This window comes from Macrosteles quadrilineatus, unplaced genomic scaffold, assembly GCF_028750875.1.
Source record: "Macrosteles quadrilineatus isolate MER2022 unplaced genomic scaffold, UCM_ALF_1.0 Scaffold_6__1_contigs__length_79288215, whole genome shotgun sequence".
Lineage (NCBI taxonomy): Eukaryota > Metazoa > Arthropoda > Insecta > Hemiptera > Cicadellidae > Macrosteles > Macrosteles quadrilineatus.
In genome coordinates, this window is record NW_026542599.1 from 31,066,305 (window position 1) to 31,072,580 (window position 6,276).

Consider the following 6,276-nt stretch of genomic DNA (forward strand, 5'->3'; position numbering starts at 1 on the left):
TGATTTGAGAAAGCAAAGTGGCCAATTCGCTCATCAGTGAGACAATGTTAACATTGTCTCACTCTAATTACTTTGTCTCACTCCATATTTGCAAGGTGAAGGCACAAAATAGTGAGCGCGTAACATGCAGGCAACGTCATATGCGCGCGAAGTACGTTGGCAGCACTGGCTGTAAATCAGCTGGTCAGCTGTTGTACTGTTGTATTTGTCACTTCACATTAAATGTTATATTAAAAGTTCACTTCTGTGTAAAAATAGGTTATGTTTGAAGAAACATAAGACCAATTTATTTGTTTTATGGTAACTGTAGGAAAAGTATAATGTGCAACTCGAGTTCAAAGTACAATTGCCTCACTCGAGAAACCATTCCTCACTCGCCTACGGCTCGTGAGTAAGGATTTCTCTCGAGTGAGTCAATTGCTTACTTTTCTCACTAGTTACACAAATAACTATTGTTTTATTGTGCAGTAGGCCAATTCTTATTTACAACGATTTAGAAGTGGGCATGCTCACACTTGCTGTTGTACAGTATTATGATGATCTACTTTTATAACTTCTTCCGACTTTAAGGACACAGGCTTAATATCCTCTAAACTTCCTCACACAAATCAAATTTTGTTAAAGGCACAAACAGCAACACAACCTAGACTAGTTTAGGGAGGCATGACCAAATTCCTTTAACATAAAGGAAAAAAAAAACTCCTAACTGAGTAGGAAAGAAAGGAAGTTAACAGAAAACTGAAAAAATACACTTTATTTACACGATTACAATTTGTAATTCACTTTTTAAAAACTAAAACATGCTGCTCACATACATACTAATAGATGTTTTAACGAGACATCTTAATTTAAATCATGCAAATTAAAACAGTCAATCCTCTCGACCACTAACCTAAATTACTCAAAGTCTTTGATCTCAGGCAAAGATGCTGTTAGTTTGAAAAAAATACATTTATAAAATAGTTATTTGTGTAACTAGTGAGTGAAGTGGCACTTTGCTGCACACGAGAGATATGTTTAAGCACGAGCCACAGGCGAGTGTGGAAAGTTTCTCGAGTGCAGCAAAGGCACTTTGCACTCACGTTACACATTATATTTTTCCTGCAGTAACTATAAAGCATATAAATAATTAGTCTTTCAAACACTATACAACACGTTTTTAGGTTAGGTTAAATTCAAGCGTTGAACCAAATGGGAAACACTGCACCAGCTGATCGTAGTCGTAGTATCTTTAAGTGTTGCCAACTTATTTTCAAGTGTACACGTATCATGTGCCTAATAAAAGGACACTGTTTTGTGTTGTTTGGTTGGAATACTGGAGTGGGGTAAAAAAATTGTGGCAAAAGTAAGTAAATGCAGCAATTGGCGAATTTCTTAGGATTCCTATATCCGGAGATTACCGGATTTTGATGTTCAAAATTTAGCTCCAAGGGATTTCTGCAAAAAGTGAGAAATCTCTTTTTTACTCTCTATTAAAATACATTATATAACGGCACTTTTGGAATAAAATTAATATTTGCATTCACAAATATAATTATGCAATGACTGAAAAATGCAACTCTCATATTCTCTACTAACAATATTTTATTCCTTGGTTTTACTTTGGGCAGCAACGTCCTTAGTTTATCTTTATCGTCTGTTTCATTGCTCCCAGTCCTTCAATTCCCGTCTGCTGGCCAGTCCAAAGGTATCCAAGTTGACTACCAAAGCCTAGCAGACAGGGAGCGTTTTGTTTACGTTATTCGGTTATTTTTAGTGAGATGTGACCAGCAAGATGCAACATTTCGCGTTCCTTAATTTGAATATTGACAATGCAGCACACAAATATTGAACATAAACGGTAAATAAACATGGACAGATTATGCCACTGGCCCAATGTCTATACTAATAGCTGTAACAACTGGTTTGCTTGTTTTTGACAGTACCATTTAAATATTAATAATAACGGGTTTACTTTCAAGCAAGTGACATAATTTTGTTTATGTTAATGACTCAAACCGTTTCTGTTACAATATTTTTGCTGTGTAGGTACAGTATACAATTTTGCTAGCCCGTTAATTTTCATCCACTATAGTATGGGGGCCGCCAGCTAAAATCTCCTCTTTTTCACAAATTACCAACATGGCAACCCTAAACTTTCTGTGCTATAATCAGTGCAAGGAAGCCCACTTGTCAGGTGACTGTAGGAAAACATATTTACTTTCAATACTACCGCCTTCAGACGAAATATCGCTGAACGGTGCACTGCAGAAAATAGATAGTTTTTTTTGCCGCACCCTATATTAAAAATTTTACTGTCTTTTAAAAAAGGTTATTACAACAAATCTCGTATCTACAATATAAATTAGGTTATTTTAAAATTTATACTTTAAACTCAAAATAGCGTTAAATTGGCCATAAAAAAATTAAAACAATAAATAGTATTGTTTGTTGAGAGTATTTTGTGTTTAACACACTAAACGGTAATTATAAAAAAATATTACAAAATTTTTTGAGGTCTCCGAGGATTTACGGTGTAGTGGGTGACGCCACTGAGTGAACGGACATCGAAAAGTTATCAGTGTCAAGAACAGACTTGAAGAACTTGAGCATGCACTAAAAGTTAAAGTTTATGCATTTTGACTTTTGATTGTTGTTTGGTACATCTTAAACTTAACTGTAACTTTGGACTAGGTTATGATTTTCATAATATACAGACAACCTTAACAGAGAACCAACATAATGAGCACTCTGCTATCAGCTATTGACGTTTGTCGCACATTTTCCGGTTCCAAATAAAATTTACATACAGATACAATTCATGGATACAAAAACCAGGTTGGTTATCAACATTCTCAAACTATTCCAGGTTTTCCCTGGTCAGCTTGACACCCTGGATTAACACTGTTAATAGCTATTTACATTACAAGTGTAGTAAGAGCGTTTTTACATCACGCAGGTGAACATTGTGCAACGAGCGGAAACAGTTGCATCAGTCACCTAAGTGATGTAAACACGCTCTTGTGTAACGTACAAGATTTTACCTGACCTGACAATAGACAGGGGGTTACGTACAATATTTTACATTATCCATTTCACTCATCTTCTAACAGTAACTATCTTTTACAAACAAAAGCTAGGTTAGGAAAATACTTTAAAGCATAACAATAACATTCAAGCGCACAGCTGATTTCTAGCGTTGAACGTCGTTGGCTCCATAGAGGTATATTTTTTAAGTTAAGCAATGTTATTTAAATGGGTTTCATTACCTCGCCGAGTGAGTTTTTTCAACTTTACATCACTCCTGAAGTAAGGAAGTTGTATACATCACGCTTGGGATAGGGAAGTTTAACATGGCGGGTTAGGTAAACAATATTACACTACTAACTTTTAGTTTAAAAAAATCATACGACTAACACCCTCAAATAGATCTATCAAAGAATTTAAAACCTTAAAATAAATCCATAAAAAATAAATATTATAAAGATTCTGATTGTTAAAGGATACAAACTAACATCCCTGGAAAATTAAAGCTTTAAAATTATTAATGTTCTGTAGTAAAATTATCAGTAATGAAAAAAAACCACTACATACATGCCACAAATAAAACAAAATGTTTATAACCAATTACTTAAGGAACATTATTAATTATATTTTAACCAAACAGAGCATAAAGCTAATTAGAAAAATACTATGATTTAAAAGTCATTCAAGCCGACACAATTCCACAACTTTTTATCTTATAACATTGATTATGATTTTGATAAGTTCATTCAAAACTGAGGTTGTTTTACTTAAGGCACAACCAGATGGTAGCAATGGAGCAAACAGATCACCACTAACACTGACAAAACAAGTAAATTATCTTCTGAAACTGCAATAGGTATTATTAATACTAACTTATACTGGAATAACGTACAATATAGTGTCATATTGATATTTATTTGAGACAAATAAATATTGACAATTAATATTGTTGATAATTTTTTCTTTAGTGTGAGGAGTCAATTTCTCCCAGTTATGGTTTTGTTTCCGTAATAAACATTTTAATAATACCTTTATTTTTTTAACCTTGACCAGGCAACTAAAAAGGTTTGTGTTAGGGTTTTGAGATTTGGAATTTGATTTTTTCAAGTTTTGGTTTTTGGTTTTGAGATTAGAAATATAAATTCCTGGTTTTGACCATCACTAGAGCAGTGCTAGCACATGAAAGGTTAAACGTCCAAATTAGGTAAAACGTTAGGTTAAACTTAGGTTAAATTAGGTTAAACAAGTGTCAATATAGGTAACTTAAAGGAAAGTGAAATCACACTATTACACTCCAAAAACCATCTCTTAAATTCAAAATGGTTGTTGATTTAAAAAAATAATAATTTGGTGAGTTTGTGGCTCAGTCAGCACTGATGCAAGATAGGTCTTGTCATTTGACTATTTGGTTGGATACTATCTATTACAGTATCAATTCTTTGAGACAGCTCTGCACACTTGGGAGAATATATAACCTAAACAAGAGTGAAGGATGAGTGTGGAGTGAGATTATCTTTGTAGCTTTGTTACTAAGACCAGCTGTCATTGATCAGGATCAATTTTTTAAAAGTGAAATCATAGACTAACCAAAACAAGTAGATATCTCATACCATTGTAAATTTTGAAGCTCGTTTTTCGTGTCTAGTTCATGTCCGGTGACACTGATTGCTAGTGTCGATGAAATTTTGTTTCTATTATTTTAGGGTTAATTTCATGATTTGTGCTTACTGTTTGGTTGTATAACTAGGAGACAAGTTAATGTTTAGGATTAGATTGTTTTATTTGGTTAAACAAGGTTTTATTCAATAATTACTGAAACAACAAGAAACAAATTGTAAACAAAACAAGACCTCTCAGGGTGTCTAGTTTATTTCCATTATAAAATTCAAGACTAATTCCAGACTTTTCAAGACTAATTCCAAATTTTTCAAGACTAGTATTTCAACAATTAGTGGGTGTTGATACCAAAACGTATCGATTCTCAATTCTTGATACTGATACCAATTTTTATAGCTTAACCAAATTTTCTAAATAATACTACACCAACCCCTGTCTTTGTCATAAAGTAGTATTATGATAATGTTGTGTTTTCAAGTAAAGAAATAATGCAGCAATAAAAAATTCTAACTAGCAAATTTGTTTTTTTTTTATCATGAAATCTTCCACGTACCGTACGTTTAGACATCATCATTGACTGCAGCGGTTACAGAAACGTGATCGTCGTCGTCCTCGATCAAGGCAAAATCATGAATATTTCCCGCGGCCTTGTAGACATCAATGACATCATTGTCATCTCCCGCGGTCACGGAAACGTCATCGTCGTCTCCCGCGGTCACGGAAACATCATCGTCATCTCCCGCGGTCACGGAAACGTCATCGTCATCTCCCACGGTCACGGAAACGTCATCGTCATCACCCGCGGTCACGGAAACGTCATCGTCGTCTACCGCGGTCACGGAAACATCATCGTCATCTCCCGCGGTCACGGAAACGTCATCGTCATCTCCTGCGGTCACGGAAACGTCATCGTTGACTCTCGTGGTCACGGAAACGTTATCGTCGTCCCCAGCGGTCACGGAAACGTAATCGTCGTCGTCCGCGATCGCGATAAAATCATGAACAATTCCCGCGGCCGTGTAGACATCATCATTGACTCCCACGGCCACGGAAACGTCATCGGCGTCTCCCGCGGTCACGGAAACGTCATCGTCATCTCCTGCGGTCACGGAAACGTCATCGTTGACTCTCGTGGTCACGGAAACGTTATCGTCGTCTCCCGCGGTCACGGAAACGTTATCGTCGTCCCCAGCGGTCACGGAAACGTAATCGTCGTCGTTCGCGATCGCGATAAAATCATGAACAATTCCCGCGACCGAGCAGATATCATCGTCGTCTCCCGCGGTCACGGAAACGTCATCGTTGTCTCCCGCGGTCACGGAAACGTCATCGTTGTCTCCCGCGGTCACGGAAACGTCATCGTTGTCTCCCGCGGTCACGGAAACGTCATCGTCGTCTCCCGCGGTCACGGAAACGTCATCGTCATCTCCCGCGGTCACGGAAACGTCATCGTCGTCGTCCACTATCGTGCCAAAATCGTGAACATTTCCCGAAGCCGTGTAGACATCATCATCGGCTTTTGCGGTTACGTAAACGCAAGACAACGATCGCGGCAAAATCATGAAAATTCCCGACTTTGAAATCAAATTTAAGACTAAATCCCGACTTTTCAAGACCATTTTGAAATTCAATACTAATTCCCGACTTTCCCGA